This window comes from Bos mutus, chromosome 17, assembly GCF_027580195.1.
Source record: "Bos mutus isolate GX-2022 chromosome 17, NWIPB_WYAK_1.1, whole genome shotgun sequence".
Taxonomy (NCBI): Eukaryota; Metazoa; Chordata; class Mammalia; order Artiodactyla; family Bovidae; genus Bos; species Bos mutus.
In genome coordinates this window covers 4,294,679-4,313,418 of record NC_091633.1, presented here as the reverse complement: position 1 = coordinate 4,313,418, position 18,740 = coordinate 4,294,679, and the positions used below count along the sequence as shown (strand labels likewise).

Sequence of the window (18,740 nt, the reverse complement as noted above, 5' to 3'; positions counted from 1 at the left end):
AGCCGGGTACCTAGGCTAACTTTGTTGGACTTACGAACGCAGTCTCAGAACGAAACTCATTCGTATAAGTAGGGGACTCACTGTATAAACAAATGGCAGGTTATGTGCCAATAAAACTTCATTTATGGACTCTGAAACCTGGATTTTATATAACTGTCACACGTCTTTTGATTCTCCCCTGACAATTAACACGTGCTCTTAGCTTATGGGCCGTAGGAGAGCAGGCAGCAACCCCGCAGGCCAGCCCTGGGTGCCAGGCCAGCCACTTCTCATCCATCCTGTTGAACGCGTCAAATGGCTGGATGGGTTAGGGCTTCTTATCATCCCCATCTGTTAGATGAGGACACTGAGGCTCAGAGAGTTTACGTAACTCACTCAGGAAGCACAGGCTTCGGGACTTGAACCCATCCCCAAGCCTGTTTGCTTTCCTGAAAGACAAGCCAGCTGGGTGAGTTTAAATTGTCCAGGAAGGAAAAGGTGCTGGTGGGGAGCAGAAAGAGGTCCCTGGGGGCGTGAGGTGGTGATAGGGGAGGTGCTTTGCTCGAATGGACTGCCCCGCAGGGTGGGTGGGGAGCGACTGGTTTCCTCCAGAGAAAGAATGCCCAGATCCAGAACAGCTGGTGGCCCTCGCATTGTTTTGCCCTCCCAGGGTCTCTTAATTATAACCAATTTGCCACCCTCAGCAATGCCTTGTTCTCCTCTTGCTAATACCCATGAGTTAGAACCATGACTCAGACTCCTGGCCAACCACTGGGCTAAAATCACTTCTCTTTCCCACGTGGGGAGCCCCAGTCTCTTAGAAACTGGCCTTCTCAGTCCCACGAGGCAGCCAGGGCTGCCCTTTTGCACGTGGCCTTGCTTGACTGAGCTCTGCCATCAAATCTCTTAGCAAAGAGTCTCAGCAAAGAATCTGTTTCCCTTTCTCCAACTCCATGCCTCCCCAGCTGGCTCTCAGGGCAGGAAACTTACTTCACAGGTGGCCCTTGGCCCTTTGCCACTTCTCCATCCCCACTGAGTCATTTGCAACTTGGGCCCAAGGCTTGGGAGCCCTCCACCCCAGAAACACACTCGGGGCCGTACCTCTGTCTTGTTTGGGGTGACAGGGACCAGAAGCTGAACCTGAGGAAGGCAGCCCCTGAGGAGTACAGGGAGGAGACAGGCTTGCTGCCACACCTATGTAGGTAACCTTAGCCAAACCACAGGGCTTCATAGGGGAAGCCGTGACTCCTCATCAGAGGAGCATGGAGACCATGAGCTCTGGACTTATGGGGGCCAGGTTCCATGCGGGGTCCACTATGGAACCGGCTCACAGACCTCAGGCAAATTACCTTTCTAACCTCAGTTGACTCATCTGTAAAACAGGTCTAACAGTAGTTTCTCAGAGAGTTGTTGTGAAGGTTAAATACCATAATAAAGGTAAAGTATTCAGCTCTGGCAGTAAACTAAGGTGGTGACACTCTATAACCACACAGGTCTGGAGACAGTCAGCACGTCGAAGGCCTGGTTCACAGTCCTGACTCTGCAAACAGGAGCTGACTCCCACGGTTCTGCAGCCTGACCTCCCGGGGACCACCGAGAGCAGGGGGACCTCAGGTGCGCCCTGCCTGTGGGACTGAAACCTTGTTTATCAAATTCCAAGCACACAGTGCACCGAGAAAGGGTAGCTCGCTCCTTAGAAAATAACTCCTGACTCAGTTCATTTTAAGTAGCTAATTTCCCCCCAAAATGTTCAACATGTGTCCCTATTTTGTAAAACTATCTGCTGACCATCACCTTTTCAGCAACATTATCTATTGGGTGAAAATACCCTTCTCTGCTGGCCTCCTGCCTGCAGTGGATTTTTTTTTTTTTTTTAATCTGTTGCTTCAGGTCAGGAAGCTTCCCTGGTGGCTCAGTCGGTAAAGAATGCACATGCAACACAGGAGACCCGGGTTCGATCCCTGGGTCGAGAAAATCCCCTGGAGAAGGAAATGGTAACCCACTCCAGTATTCTTGCCTGGAAAATCCCATGGACAGAGGAGCCTGGCAGGCTACCAACAAGAGTTGGACCCAACTTAGTACCTAAACCACCATGTTCAGGTCAGGAACAAATGCAGAACTTGGATGTCCTTTTATTTCCCTCATGGCCCCAGGTGGGCAAGCGGACAGGCCAGCCCCGAGGCCCAGCTTGCCGTTCCCCACTGTCCGGACCCTGCCTCCTCCGCCCTGGCTCTCCTGACTAGAGCCGCCCCAGTTCAGACTTGCTCGCAGTGCCCCCAAGTGGTATGATTAGAGAGCTGCAGCTGAACCGCAGCCTCCAACAGAGCTCTGGGCCCTAACCCTGAAGACTAATCCAGGACACTCTCTCTCACCACTGACACCTAGGAGTTCTTGGATTCTCAAACTGTCTACCCAGAAGGCGAGTCCTCTGAGCCCTGACCCCATGGGACCCAACAGCAGAAAGATCTTTACTTAAGAACATCCTCTTTGTCTTCTTATAAAAAGAACACATTGCATCAGCAGGTAAGTGAGCAGATGAGTTATTCTACTTCCATACTATGAAATGCTGTGTCAGCATTCAACACATTTTATTTGATGTACTTATATGTAGCTTGAATCTTTTATATTCTTGAATTACATGTGCAATTTTGGGGGGAAAACCACATTGTTTGTTTTTTTAATGGAAAGTGTAAAAAAAAACAAAGAGCAACATTTGCCTCTCGCTGGCACACCACTCAGAAGAAAGCGCTTCTTTCTTCTGTCGAAGAGTGAAAATACTGGGACAGACAGCCCTGAGAAGCAGCACATCTCCGACCTGGAGAGGTCACCTGGGGTCCCCAGGCTGGGCTGACAGCTGCTAGCCTTGCCCACCCTGACCTGAGCCACCCCCAGAGGCACCTGCTCCTGTAGGGGGCCTCCCCAAAGCCTCTTTCTCCCCGGGGCCAGCAGAACACTCGGCTTATAAGCCAAAAGTTCCTTCTCTTTGTTAACTACAAAATAAACATCTCCAGGCCCCCTGGGCTACTTGCAGTACAAATGTTTATGCCTTTGGAAAGAGAAAAAAGACTCTTGCAAGTTCTCCCAAGCAGATGGGCGCCAAGTTTGTAATTAACCCTCAGCAGTTGGGGTGTCTGATCTTCCGCCAACGGGTCTGTAGCAGGTTGGGGGGGGTGGCTGATGTGGGTTTCTGCTATAAATTTGCTTTTGATGGGCTTTTGAGGCCTTGGAACGCTCTCTGGAAAGGATGCTGGCTATGCCTTTAAAACTCTGAATTAGGCACTAGGGACTCACCCCTAGAGAAAGCCCCCAACACAGCAGCACCCATTCCAGGTGAAGGGCTGTGAGCAGCTACAGCACTCAAACCACCTGGAGGCAAGACCCCTGATGTTGGGTGTGTACACAGAGGCAGGTGGAGCAAGGCTAACAGTTGCTGAAGATCAGGTACTTTGTCCTGTCAACAGTGGACATTGATTAAACATCCAAGGACCAGGCTCCCTGCTAAACTCAACACACTTTGTATTATTTCATTTGAGCCTCCCAGCCACCCACTAGGGTGAGTATAGTTATATTCACATTTCACAGATGAGGAACCTAAGTCTCAGAGAAATCAAGTCTTCTTTTTTCTTTTTTTTTCCCCCAGTCTCATTTAATCCCAACTAGTTAGGTCCTCTTCTTCAGACAGAAGGCAGCTCTTGCCCAAGGTCATCAACCTGGTGACTGGAGGGCAGAGCTGGGACTGAAACCCAGGGCTTTGCAACTTCAAACTCACCTCCGGCCATCCCTGTGTGGTTGTGCTTCACTAACACAAAGGGCAGTATCGCCTTTCAGATCCCTAGAAACAATACCAAACTCAAAACCCACCTGTGGGGTAGGTACCCAGAGGGAGTGAGAGGGCCAGCTGTCAGCCCCCACATCCTGAAGCCTCTCAGGAGAGGCTGGGGGAATCTCAAAGGATCAGCCTCCTCCGTCTCTCTACTGGGGAAACTGGAGCCCAGAAGGCAGAATTCATGCCCCCATGTTGCCACCAGGACCTCGCCTCCACAGTCCATGCCCTTCACATGACTCCATGGAGCTTCTTGAAAAGACTGAAGCTGGTGGCAAGCACTGGACGTGGAAAAGAGGGCAAAAGCTGATCTTCCAAATTGCTTGGGTCTTTGGTCTTAGGTGGAGGGCATCACCCAGTCTAAGGGTGTTTCCTTCTGATGCAGAGTTGGCCATGGACTGCTGCCATCTTTAGCTCCAGCATCATGTGCATTCAAGGCACCCTTGGTGTCAACAAACAGTGTTGGGAGCCAGTGTGTGTAGAGGGTCTCCAGATTTTTTATGGGTGGGACCCAGGAAAGAAGTCCTTCTCTGTACTTCATTTCCTCCCACATCCTATTGGCCAGCACTAGTCACATGGCCTCAGCTGGCTGCAAGGTCTTCTGGGAAATGTAGTCCTGCAGGAGAGGCAGCGTGGGACATGAAATAGGTCTGTTGAAGGCACTGTTTCTGCCACAACTATTCAAAAATCCCACAGTCGTATCAGGGCCTGAAATACCTCAAGATCTGAGGGAAGTCCAGGGTGAGTGCTGCTCAGCATGTAGTAGGAGCAACAGAGGGTGAGGCTGGAGAAGTGGGCCGGCCCAGCGTGAGAAACACCAGCGGAAAAGTAGGAAGGAGAGAGGATCCTGATTTGCAATCAGGCCCTTGTGGCTCAAGTCCCTGACATCAGTCCAGCCACAGCAGGAGAGGGACAGGACGGTGCCAGAGCGAGAGGCAGAATCTTCCGGATGAATGTTAAGGGAAACCCAAGAGCCCTGAAGATGTTCAGAGAAGGCCCCACCAGCCAAGAGTCCTGGCCGGCTTTCCAGAAAAGAAGAGGATGCGAGGGGGAGCTGGAAGAGAGGAGAGGAGAGAAGCAAGCACAGGGTGCCAGGGAGGGAGTTCTGAGACAACAGCGACTCGTGCCAGCAGGGCCCACTTCCCGTGAAGGCTCAACTGTGGGGACGCAGGGCCGCACGTTCAGAAGGGCCCCGAGCTCTGCTCTGCTGTCACCATCTTGAAATTCCTAATAATTTTCAAAGGAGCCCCACTTTTTCATTGTGCATTGGGCCCCACAAAATTGTGTAGCAGCCCTATGTCCAGCGGTATGGATGTGATGACCCTGCCTCCAGGGCAGAGGTGCTGCTGACAGAGGCTACTTTCCAGCCTGATCGTACAGCAAGGCAACAAGAAATGGAACTGGAGGCAGCTGTGGGGGGCTGGGGTGCGGTCAGCTCAGGTGTGTCTTGTTCCTTAACGTTCTGAGGTATAAACATTTAGGAGGGACTGGTTTCAGATTCTACCCATTGGGAGGAAAAAGATGTTAGCTGGTGAGAGATTTTTTTTTTAAATTGAGAATGATGAACTCAGTAAGAGATGTAATTTTTTGTTTAAATAAGATCCTCATATTTTATTTTATTTATTTATTTTGGCTATGCGGCACGTGGGATCTTAGTTCCCCACCCAGGAATGGAACCTGCCCTCACTCCCACACACACATTAGAAACACAGAGTCTTAACCACTGAACTGCCAGAAAAATCCTGAAACATGATGTTGAAGATGACAGACGATAGATGAAGTCCAGGTGCCCAAATGGGGAAATGAGGGCATTGGATTGGAGCAAGGTTCATCCTAATCTTAGGAGTCTCTACCTTCATATAACAAGAGACATTCAAGGAGGCCTACCTGTACGGTTTTTTAAAACCAGTCCTGTTGTTGGTGACATTGCAAAAGCAGGAAGCAGGTTAACTAAGCCAAAAGGGAAGTGGCTGTGGGTGGTGGGGATGGGGGTCCTCTTCAAGTCAAAGAGAGTTTCAGACACAGCTGGCAGGTTGATGGGACCAGCCCTCTACTGCGTTACCTGCAACAGGCCACAGCCTTAAGGGGAGAGGAACCTAGTGCAGTGAGCTCGACCTCGACACAGAGCTTGATTCCAAAGAGGAGGAATGACTAATAACTTGCTGAGTACACACAGTACCAGGCACTGCGCTACACACCTGTGTGAGTTACGCTTGGCTGCATGACATATCCCGTAATTGAGAAGTTTGTAACAATGAACATGTGTTATCAGCAGTTTCCCTGGGTCAGGATTCAGGAGCAGCTGAGTTGAGTGGCTTTGGTTTAGGGTCTCCCATGACGTTATAGTCAAGATGTCAGCGAGGGAGCAGCTTTCCACTGTGGCTCAGCGGTAAAGAACCCACCTGCCAACGCAGGAATCTTGGGTTCCATCCCTGGGTCAGGAAGATTCCCTGGGGAAGGAAATGTCAACCCATTCCAATATTATTGCCTGGAAAATCCCATGAACAGAGGAGCCTGGCAGGCTACAGTCCATGGGGTCACAAAAGAGTCAGACACGACTGAAGCGACTAAACAACAACAACAGCCGGGGAGGGTGAAAGGAGGAACACCCCAAAGGAATCCAGCTCAAGTCACAATATAAGCACATAAATGTGTGGCTTGCTCAGGGTCAGTGGTTACAGTTGTTTAATGGCAGAGGTGGCCTTGTCACTCAGTGACATCAGTGGTCTTCAGGCCCCGGGCAGGCTTCTCTGAGAATGTCCCAGAACCAAGTTGCATGTAATTTTCCTGTTGGTCAACATCCTGGTGTACGTATTTCACTGCAGAACCTCACGGGAAGGAGGATTTGGGCATCCCTGGATCTCCCAGCCAGACACCGGCCCCAAGGACCGCAGTCCCACCATGACTTCAACCACCGACTTTGAGTATCAGTGGGTAGCCTGGGCCCCCAGCAGAAAACAAGCGTAGTGAGTAATGACAGGTGAAGCGTGCGCCCTCGGGGCGGGCCCACACGCACACGTGAGAGAGCCCAGGGACCCTCGGACAGCATGCTGAAACTTTGTGGGAGGCTGGCCACCCCATCTTTGGACCAGACCTGCCTAATTTACCTCTGGTTACAGACACCTTCCTAAAGGCCAGGACCAAGTGATTTAGGGCACAATCCAGAGTGTCTGCCTGTAGGGCCCCCTCCCAGTGGAGGCACGCACCCCTCCAGCATCCTCAGCAGGTGGCCCTCCACCCCTGCGTGCACCTTCCTGCGGCCGGAAGCCCCTGCCTCTGCAGGCAGCTGCTCCTGCACTTGACAACACAGCTCTCGCCTATCCAGCCCTTGTACTCTTGCTGGCCAGAAACGTGGGCCTTGTCCTGACCTTTCTCTCAGTCCCATCCGCTGCCCTTTGTCTCTCTGCCGCTGCTGAGGTCAAGCCATGACCACCCCTTCCTGGGAGACAGCAGTAGTCTCCTTGGAGGTCTCCCTACTCCTGTCCATTCTCCACCCTCCCACAGGGGGGGCCTCCTGAACCCAAAGCTGACCAGCTTCTTCCTGCCTAAACGTGTCCACAGCCAGACGCCAGCCCCGAGAACCCCAGTGCTTCCAGGATAACAGGGCTTGTATGAGCTGGCCTCAACTGACCTCTCCAACCTCATTAAGAAGAAGGAGAGGCACTCGTCCTCGTGATGGCCCAGTCTGTGGAGTCTATTTCTCTCTAAATAAATCCTTTTCTTATCTATCCAAAAAAGGAGGAGGAGGAGGAGCCGGAGAAGGAGAAGGGACTTCCCTGGTGGTCCAGTGGTTAAGAACTCGCATGCCAGTGCAGGGTACTTGAGTTCCATCCCTAGTCTGGGAAAATCCCACATGCCGTGGAGCACCTAGGCCCATGCGCCACAACTACTGCGCCGGTGCTCAAGAGCCTCAGCTAGAGAGTAGCCCGCACACCGCAGTGAAGACCCAGTGCAGCCTAAATGAATAATAGAAAGTTGAAAGCAAATTTTATTAACTTAAAGAAGATGATAGTGGTGATTGCCAACACTTTACAGCACCTACCAAGCTCCGGGCACTGTTTAAATGCCCCAGACTGCCGTGTTGACACCTTGATTTTGACCCAGTGAGACCCATTTCTAACTTCCGGCCTTTAGAATGATAAGGGAATGAATCTGTGTTGTTTGAAGCCACTAAGTTTGTGGCAGTCTGTTATAACAGCCATAGGCAATGAATACATCCTATTCGAAATTTAAATTGAGAACTTTAAAAAAATCTATTAATTTGCTTAAAAATAACAATGAGTATATTTCTTGTTATACCAAGAATATTTTTATTTTAAAGTAACTATATTTTTAAAAAATATTAGTGTGAAGATGGCTTAAAAAAAATACTTTTGCAAATCTTTTTATGTCTGGCTCCACAGAATGATGGCTGGATTCCCATGTCTGCGCCTGCATTCTGTCTGTTGTGATGTAGTGTTTGGGTTGAAAATATGAAGAAAATTCAGCCTCAACAGATAGGAAGGTGGAAAAAAAGGAGGAGCATTTTCAAAGCATTTTCAGATAACAATGGCTATTTTTCTTCGATATAAACTAAAATGCGAATGTGGCAGTTTCTCAAAGGTTACTTGCAGTGTGGAGTCTGAAACCGTATCAATGGTCTTTGTTATGACGGCCTTTGAGTGATTCTGGCCTTGATGCCCCTTTGCTGCCCAGAGGAGCTGGCAGTCCCCTTGCTGGGGGGACCATGGAAGGTGCTGGAGGTAACCCAGCCCTAACAGGAGGTGGGTCAGGGGAAGGACAGAGGTGACAATGGGGTGGGGGCGGCGAAGCAGTTCAGGACAGTGGCATTGGATTCAACCAGCTGAGATCTTTAGAGGCCGCTGGTGACAATATGACACTGCCCCATCCCCTCCCCATAGACAATTACACCTCCAACAAAACTAACCTAAGACACAAACCTTCGTGCACATTGGAAGTAAAGTAGCTTCTCTCTTTAGATCTTCTGTTATCTTCTAGCCAGATTCTGGCCAAGTTTGTCAGAACCACCTCCGCTCATCTCTCTGGTCCTGCAGTTAAGACAAGCTGAGTGTGAATGCAGGTCCTGCCATGCACCGGTGTGCCCCTCAGGACAGCGGGCGTCTTAGCACCTGTCCACCAGGGCTGTAAGGGTCCTGAGAGGAGGCTTGTGAGGCACGGTGCCTGGCGTGTGCACGTTCAAGTTTGCTGTGATTATTGTAGGAATGCAAGTGACCTTCCAGGGGCCTCCAGCTGGCTCCTGCAGCCCAGATCTTTCAGCCAGGGCCCAGGACTTGGCGAGGTCGGCCGAAGTGTCCACTCTCCCCTCAGCTCCATAACTTGGGGTTTCCCTGGAAGCCACAGGGCTGGGGAGGGAGCAGTCGATGAAAATAATCCACAAACAATCTATAATAAGAATAGCAAAGAGTTTTATTTGAGCCAAACAGAGGACAATAGCCAGGAAGACAGGTTCTCAGATAACTCTGAGAAACTGCTCTGTAGAAGCATTGTTTTCAGCACAGTTTTAGGTCTTGTCAGAACAAAGAACATCAAATGCATCAGGGATACATTCCTCCAAGTTTAAAAAAAGAACAGATCAGCATGGACACAGTGAGTCAGCGTGGCCTTGGCACCTGGGAAGGGAGTCTTAGCATCAGGGGAGAACAAGCAAGCATTGGCATCCCAGGAAGGGAGGCATTTAGTCTGTGTTTTTATCATGGTCATTCCTTACATGTAGTCAAATATCCCTTTTTATTTTAAATCAAAGCAGACATGCAATATATGTTTAATAAGTCACAAATGGGCCATACTAGTTAGCATAAAATTCAAGTTAACTCATGTATAAGCCAGAATGACTCCCCCGGACCCCAATACGTTGGACATTTCTTTTATCAGAGGAATACAAGGAAGTGTCTCAAACACAAGCAACCTCTCCATCTCTTCTTCCTACAGAGCCCAGAGCCGCTGCAGCCCCTTCCAGAACGATGGGCTTGGGGAGGCTGGGTTGGGGGTTGGGGGGACACAGGTCAGGAAGGCAGCACATTTGTCCCACAAAATTGAATAAATATTTACCATTTTGCTTTAAAAAAGAATAAATATTTTAAAGTAGAACGCAGACTAGGTGGCATAAACCACAGAAACACATTTTCTCACAGATCTGAAGGCTGGAAGTCCAAGATCAGGGTGCCGGCAGGTGTGGTCCTCCTGAGGCCCCTGTCCTCGGCTTGCAGACGGCCGCCCTCTCGCCACTCTGCACGCAGTTGCCCCGTGTGCACGTGCGCTCCTGGCATCTCACCACGTGCCCAGATTTCCTCTTCTCCAGGCGTATCAGATGAGGGTCCACCCGAATGACCTTGGTTTAACTTAATCTCCTCTTTCGGTCCACACATTGTTACTTCTTGAGACACCAGGGGTTAGGACATACACGTATGAATTTGGGAGTGGGCACGATTCAGCCCTGCACAGGTCCTGAGAGCTTAGTTTTGTCTGAGCCAAGGGGCTGCAGGCAGTGGGGAGAAGCACAAGGGAACTGGGCGTGGGAACAGGCCCCACGATCAGAGGAGGAGAGAGGATGCTGCCTGCTGTCGAGGCCGTCCGAACGCGGGTTGTAAAAGGATTTCCAGACAGAGTGTTGCAGAAGGGAGGAAGTTTATTCAGAACAAAGAGCAGAGATAGCGTGGGCTCTCTGAGCTCAGTAGGCTGACTTTGTGACAGACCAGAGAAATCCGATGGGCTGCTGTTAGAACAGCAGGCCGGCTCAAGGGAAAGCCAACGCTTTCATGGGTTAGAAGCCATTTTTATAGCTTCAAGACAAAGGGAATTCCTGCTGAAAGGGTGGCATTAGGTGATTAGGGCACCAAGGGTGAGCACTGAGGTGGGCATTTTTGCCTAATACAGGCTCAGGGAGCTTGCGGGTGATGATCAAGGGGGCTTTTGGCAACGGTTTCAAAGGGGCTCAGAGAATCCCATGCACAGAGCGAGCCTGGTGGGCTACAGTCCATGGGGCTCACAAGGAGTGGGACACGACTGAGTGACTAACACTTTCTAACACTTTCACAAAGGGGCTCAGTCAGTTCCTCAGGTGACCTTGGTTCTGGCATCTGTGGCCTTGGGATGGGACTCCACACCTGCCACAGAGATCTTTCTGGGAAGCAGAGGAGCCAGGAGTACATACCGTGTCTGTACTCCAGCTAAGTGGCACAGAATCCAATGGGCGGTCTCTGTCTGGCCGGAGCTTCACTGGTAGGCCCATAGCCACGTCAAGGCCTGAGGCCTTCCGGAAAGTAGAAATTGGAACTTGGATGTCAGCCCAGCCCAGCAGAGGGGGCCTGGGAAGGAGATAGCTAGGGAGGCAGCCATGAGGGCCACAGGGCCCAGGGCGAAGATAACATTGAACATGCACCTCCCTCCTGGGCCTCTCCTTGCCAGAGCTGGGTGTTTGCCCACAGGCCCTGGACAGATCATCTCTGCACAGCCTCAGCCTTCACCATGACTGAGAAATACTCCTGCAGTTTCCGCAGCAACCCCTGAACTTCCTTTCACTGTCTGGACTGGCTCAGGCTTTCTCCACATTCTTTTCAACTTAATTGACATTTATACAGCTTCCTACCCCCAAATTGCAGAATCCACATTCTTTTCAGATGTACACAAAACATTTACCAAGATAGACCATATTCTGGGCTATAAAACAAACCTCAGTGAATTTTAAAGGATTTGAGTAAGCTTCTGCCTTCAGAAATTAAAAGAGAAGAAGAAAAAGAAGAAGAGGGACTTCCTGGGTGGCCGGGTGGTCAAGAGTCTGCCTTCCAATGCAGGGGATGTGGGTTTGATTCCTGGTCAGGGAACTAAGATCCTGCATGCTTCGGGATAACTAAACCTGCATACTGTAATGAAGAGCCAGAACGGCCAAAAACAAGAAGAGCAGGAGAAGGAGAAGGAGAGGAGTGGTCTTTGCTGAGTGTGTAGAGCTTCTCCGTTTGGTCTGCAAAGAATATGATCAATCTTATTTCAGTACTGAGCATTTGGTGATGTACATACATAGAGTCGTCTCTTGTGTTGTTGGAAAAGGGTGTTTGCTATGACCAGTGTGTTCTCTTGACAAAATTCTATTAGCCTTTGCCCTGCTTCATTGCCTTTTATTCCAGGTATCTCTTGACTTCCTACTTTTGCGTTCCAATCCCCTCTTGATGAAAAGGACATCTTTTTTTGGTGTTAGTTCTAGAAGGTCTTGTAGGTCTTTAAAGAAACAGTCAACTTCAGCTTCTTCAGCATTAGGGGTCTGGGCATAGACTTGGATTACTGTGATGTTGAATGGTTTGCCTTGGAAATGAGCCGGGATCATTCTGTTGTCTTTGAGGCTGCACCCAAGTATTGCATTTTGGACTCTTTTGTTGTCTATGAGGGCTACTCCATTTTTTCTAAGGAATTCTTGCCCACAGTAGTAGACATAATGGTCATCTGAGTTAAATTCACCCATTCCCATACATTTTAGTTCACTGATTCCCAAGATGTTGATATTTACTCTTGCTATCTCCTGCTCGATCATGTCCAATTTACCTTGATTTGTGAACCTAATATTCCAGGTTCCTCTACAGTACTGTTCTTTTCAGCTTTGGACTACACTTTTACCACCAGACATATCCACGACTGAGTGTAATTTCCATTTTGGCCCAGCCACTTCATTCTTTCTGGAGCTATTAGTAAATTGCCCTCCGCTCTTCCCTAGTAGCATACTGGACACCTTCCAACCTGGGAGGGGTTCATCTTTTGGTGTCATATGTCTTTCCCTTTTCATACTGTTCATGGGGTTCTCGAGGCAAGAATACTGGAGTGGTTTGCCATTCCCTCCTCCAGTGGACCACACTGTGTCAGAACTCCTCACTATGACCCATCCATCTTGGGTGGCACGGCATGGCTCATAGCTTCACTGAGTTATGCAAGTCCCTTTGCCATGACAAGGCTATGGTAAATGAAGGAAAGCTATGGCAAAGCTAGACAACATATTAAAAAGCAGAGATATCGCTTTGCCCACAAGGGTCAGTACAGTCAAGGCTATGGTTTTTCCAGCAGTCATGTATGGATGTGAGAGTAGGACCATAAAGCAGGCTGAGAACCGACAAATCGATGCTTCTGAATTGTACTACTAGAGAAGACTCTTGAGAGTCCCTTGGACTTCAAGGAGATCAAACCAGTCAATCCAAAAGAAAATCAACCCTGAATATTCATTGGAAGGACTGATGCTGAAGCTCCAATATTTTGGCTACCTGATGTGAACAGCTGACTCACTGGAAAAGACCTTGATACTGGAAAAGATTGAAGGCAAAAAGAGAAGGGGGCATCGGAGGATGAGATGGTTATGAATTTGAGCAATGGACATGAATTTGAGCAAACTCCGGAAGACACTGGAGGACAGGGGAGCCTGGTGTGCTTCAGTACATGGGCTGCAAAGAGTGGGACACAACTTAGCATTGGAACAACAAAGTGGTCTTTGCAGATATAATTAAGAGTTGTGAAGTGAGAAGATCATCCTGGATTATCTGGGTGAACCCTAAATCCAATAACAAGTATTTTTATAAGAGAGACACATGAGGAAAAGGTGTTACGAAGTCAGAGGCAGAGGCGGGAATGATGTAACCAAGGAATGCCAGGTGGCCACCAGCAGCTACAAGATATGAAGAAGGGATTTTCTCATACAGGCCCCTGAGGGAGCATGGCCCTGCCAACACCTTCCTTTCAGTCTTCTGACCTCCAGAACAGTTAGAGGATAAACTTCTGTTGTTTTGAGCCACCGAATATGTGGTAATTTGTTGTGGCATCCTCAAGAAACTAGTATAGAAATGCATATGCAATTTTTTTTAAAAAAGAATTTTGGCCCACACCTTGAAGTGTACTTGAAAATTAACTCAAAAACAGATCATGGGGCTTCCCTGGTGGCTCAGTGGTGAAGAATCCTCCTGCTAATGCAGGAGACACAGGTTTGATCCCCGATCCAGGAAGATCTCACATATCATGGAGCAGCTAAGCCCGTGTGCCATGACTGCTGAGCCCATGTGCTGCAACTGCTGAAACCTGCACGCTCTAGAACCTGTGCTCTGCAGCAAGAGAGGCTACTGCAATGAGAAGCCCGCTCACCATAACTAGAGAGCAGCCCCCGCTCGCAGCAATTAGAGAAAAACCCGCATAGCAATGAAGACCCAGCACGATCAAAATATAAGTAAATAAATTAAAAAAAAAAACAGATCATAAAAGTAAAATGTAAAACTAACTTTTCTATAAGAAAAGAAAACCTTTGCAACCCTAGGTTAGGCCAAGATTTATTTATTATTGTTATTTATTGCTGTACTGAGAGGCACATGGGATCTTAGTTCCCTGACCAGGAATCAAACCCATACCTCCTGCATCCAGAAGACAGATTCTTAACTACTGGACCACCAGGGAAGTCCCAAGGCTTTTAAAATTTATCTGCTCCTGCATGTCCAGCACTGACCGTGAGCTCAGGCTCCCAGAGGGCGCTCAGCAAACGTGTGTAAGTGGGACGAATGAAGCCATTCAGGGCCCAAGACGCTCGGGCCACAGAGCCGGCATTGAGTCTCCTGGGGATTAGAGTCGGCCACGTTCCACCCAGCAGGGAAAACTCAGAGCTGACGTCAATTCAGACCCCACATACATGATTCTTACCCAGCGAGACATCGAGACAATCTCACTCTTTGTCGGAACTGTGGTGGGAGTCTTAGGCAGAGAGAGAGAAGCAGTCTAAAATCAGTCGCTTTTCTGAAACCATCCACTCAAGAAATTAAGGATTCTGTCAACGTGCCCTGAATTTCTGGGCCCAGCAATTAATTCCTTCTAGATTAAAGGATTGTTGTGTTTCTAATACATTATTATGCGGAGCGGGCTTGCTGTGAATTTTAAAACTTTAGCTAGAATCCTCATTAACGGGGACCTTTTATCTGTGTGCAACTTCTAGAGGAGGCTGGCGGCTGGAAAGTAAGCTGACACATCCAAAAAGGAAAAGCACCGACTCAGGGGGCATCCTGACGCACATTCAGCATGAGCAGCTGTCCTCTATCCCAGCGGCAACAGGGCAGCAGGCCCAGGCTGGACATCGTGCCTTGGCCCACCAGCCCTCACCCACCCTATCAGGTGTCCACGGCTGTTATCATCTGCAGCTGACAGGCGAGGGAACGGCGGCTGGTGAAGGGAGGTGAGGGCCCCTGGCCCAAGTCCGTGGCAGCCCAAGTCTGTCTCACCTCCAGATCCCATGCTTGTCCTGTTTTCTACTGCAGCCCCTGCTCCCCAGACAGTGGAGATCGCTGTGCAGAAGGATAACCCCAAGGCCTTCTGAGTCCACCGTCCATTCAACAGCCATTCCATCTCAGCACAGTACCCAAGGTCACATGTGTGCTGGGAGCGAGGTTCCACTGGGCCCTGGGGAGCCCAGAGGCCACAGGGAGCCATGGAGACGCAACTGCATGTGAGGCTGAGGGTGACCCAGAGGCCAGGGGTGCCGTCCTCTGTCTGGGCACCTCGGGGTTCCCTCAGGGTTCTCTTCTCAGCATCCAGTGTGGCCGCACTCACGGCAGAAACTGAATTCAGAAGTAACCCTTTGTGGGGAGCTTTCCAAGACCTGGTCAGACACTGGCTGGGCCACCGCGCGTGAACCTGGGTCTCCCCACTCCGAGTATTTTAGCCAATCCTCCTTTTTATATGCATAGCGTGTGTGCACACAGCCTCTTCCTCACTGCACTCCAGGCCCCGCCGCCTGCCCCTCCACCCCTACAGTCCAGTGCAAGTTCCTGGAACCCAGGGTCTCCTTCTAGAAACTTCAGAAACTCAAAAGGGAGTGGGTCAGGAGCTCCTCTAAAAAGTGCCCTCTTCCAGCTCCGCAGGCGAGAGGTTGGGAGGCAGGCAGGCCCCTGAGAGCAGCTGTAGTCCCAAGGCCTCCTTCCTCTGGGCCCCTGGAGCCCACCTAGGGCAGAGGGGCTGCTCAGCGCCTCCTCCCAGGGCAGCTGGAGCTCACCACCACACAGAGCCTTCACAATATTCTTCTCTCGGAAAATAAAACCTAAAGGAAATACTGGGACTTCCCTGGTGGTCCAGTGGCTAAGACTGTGCGCTCCCAATGCATGGGAGCCCCGGTTTGATCCCCGATCAGGGAACTAGATCCCACATGCAGCAATATGAATTCACATGCCGCAACCAAAACCTGGTGCAGATGAATAAATAAATATTAAAATTAAGGAAATGCTGATGCATGCAGCAACATGGATGAACCTTGAGGACATGATCCTGAGTGAAATCTCCCAGTCACAAAAAGACACACACTGTGTGAACCCATCATATGAGTTCCCTCAGTTCAGTTCAGTTCAGTCACTCAGTCATGTCCATCTCTTCGTGACCCCGTGGACCACAGCACACCAGGCCTCCCTGTCCATCACCAACTCCCAGAGTTCACTCAAACTCATGTCCATTGAGTCAGTGATGCCATCCAACCATCTCATCCTGTTATCCCCTTCTCCTCCCACCTTCAATCTTTCCCAGCATCAGGGTCTTTTCAAATGAGTCAGCTCTTCACATCAGATGGCCAAAGTATTGGAGTTTCAGCTTCAACATCAGCCCTGCCAATGAACACTCAGAACTGATCTCCTTTAGGATGGACTGGTTGGATCTCCTTACAGTCCAAGGGACTCTCAAGAGTCTTTTCCAACACACAGTTCAGAAGCATTAATTCTTTGGTGCTCAACTTTCTTTATAGTCCAACCCTCACATCCATACATGACCACTGGAAAAACCATAGCCTTGACGAGACAGACCTTTGTTGGCAAAGTAGTGTCTCTGCTTTTTAATATGCTACAGCTGTCAAAGTCATAGAGACAGAAAGCAGAATGGTGGTTGCCAGGGATGTAGGAAGGGAGGGATGAGGAGATTGTGTTTAATGGGGACAGGGTTTCAGTTTTGCGAGATGAGAAGAGTTCTGGAGATAGATGCTGGTTACACAATATGGATGCACTTAATACCACTGAACTTCAAAAATGGTTAAAATAGTCAATTTAAATGATATGTATTTTACCACCATTTTTTATAATCTGTTTTATATCGATGCGCTGCTAATGTTTTTTATTTATTTATTTATTTTTGGCTTCCCTGGGTCTTTGTTGCTGCCTGTGAACTTTCTCTAGCTGTGGCGAGCAGGGGCTCTTCTTTGTTGTGGTGTGGGGTGTCTCTTGTTGTGGGGCACAGTCTCTAGGCTCGAGGCCTTCAGCAGTTGTGACTTGAGGGCCCTTGAGCAAGAGGGCTTCTGTAGTTGTGGCTTACAGGCTAAGTTGCTCTGAGGCATGTGGAATCTTCCCGGACCAGGGATCGAACCTGTGTCGATCCCATTGGCAGGCAAATTCTTATCTGCTGCGCCACAAGGGAAATCCACCCTGATTTTTTTTAAGTTAAAAAAGTATCTAAAATTTTCCTTCATCAAGCATCCTGGTATTCCCATTCTCCCACCGAATCCTGGCAGCCGTATTTGGAGGTAATTTCTACTTCTGCCCCTCATTTAGTAGCTAAGGAAACCAAGATGAGCGGGGTGATATGAGTGGCTTGAGGTCACCCAGCAAGTAAGCACAGGGCCAGGCTTGGCCCAGGGGCCTACTGCAGGACCTGCTGTCTCCTGCCAGGGTCCCTGGCCATAAAGGGAGCCACCCCTCCCTGACCACTTGCCACAGCGCAGTCCCGATTCCCCTGCCAGGGGCGGCCGACAGGCCCTCCAGATGATGGGTCCCTGCTGACCGGGAAGGGGACAAATTGGAAACCCCCTGCCAGGGCTTCCAAGTGCAGCCCAGCCCTGGAAGTGCCTGTGCACTTCTGCTGGTGGGGCCGGGGGGCCGGCGGGGAGAGAAGTAGCCCGGCCCGGCCGCAGGCCTGGACAGTGACCGTTGGGGGGACAGGGTTTTGGAACGGCCCAAGGCCCCCCCCCAGGCCCTGGAATGACCAGTTTCCCCAGACCATGATGCCCATCCCTACCTGTATAGAGTCCTGGGGCTGCAGTAACCAAGTACCACAAACGGGAGGCGTGAACAGCACACTTCTGGCCTCGCAGCTCAGGAGGCGGGAGTCTGAGGTTGAGGGCTCTGCAAGTGCCTTCAGGGGCCTGAAGGGGCATCTATACCACCGCTCTCTGTACCTTCTGGTGGCGTCGGGCACTCCTCGTATCAGTGGTGGCCCTCTCCCTGTCTTCACACCATTTTCCCTCCATCTGTCCATGTGTCCAGATTTCCCCTTTCATAAGGACACAGCCATGTTGGATGAGGGTCCACCTCAATGACCTCACCTTAACTTGCATGCTCATTCACTGCAGTCATGTTTGACTCTTTGCGATCCTACGGACCGCAGCCCACTAGGCTTCTCTGTCCATGGGATTCTCCAGGCAAGAATACTGGAGTGGGTTGCTGTGTCCTCCTCCAGGGGATCTTCCTGACCCAGGAATCGAACCCGCGTCTCCTGCATTGCAGACATATTCTCTACCACTGAGTCACTGGGGATGCCCAACTTGAGCATCTTCAAAGACTCTCTTTCTAAATAACATCACATCCCAAAGGTTAGGATTTCAGCATGTTTTAGAAGGACACCATCTAACCCACGACAGCTCTGTCCCACGACAGTTACTGCCTTTGGCCTCCCTGAGGCCAGCGGGGAAGGTTCTGAGGGTTGGGTATATTTGCAAAGTGAAAGGACATTTTGCATACTCTTTAAGATTTTATGAATTTATAACCGTTGTCGCCCCATACTAAGTGCTCGCCGTGTGCCAGGCACCCTCTAAAGATGACTGTCACCCATTTTGCAGCCCTCAGTGGAAGGAATGAGACTCAAATCATCACAGTTGGAGTAAAAGGCAATGCCTGGGAATTCGGACAGGAGAGGAGGTGTGTGGGGAAGGTTTTTTCTACCTCCT

The 18,740-nt window shown here is 50.0% G+C and overlaps 1 long non-coding RNA gene across 1 annotated transcript; it reads left to right on the top strand.

Annotated features, from left to right (window-relative positions):
• The first annotated feature begins 1,472 nt into the window (after positions 1-1,472).
• On the top strand, positions 1,473-16,937 carry LOC138991416 (uncharacterized). The gene is made up of 3 exons (XR_011467369.1): positions 1,473-1,593; positions 2,365-2,502; positions 14,766-16,937. It is a non-coding gene; the product is annotated as an uncharacterized lncRNA (long non-coding RNA).
• Positions 16,938-18,740: the final 1,803 nt, after the last annotated feature.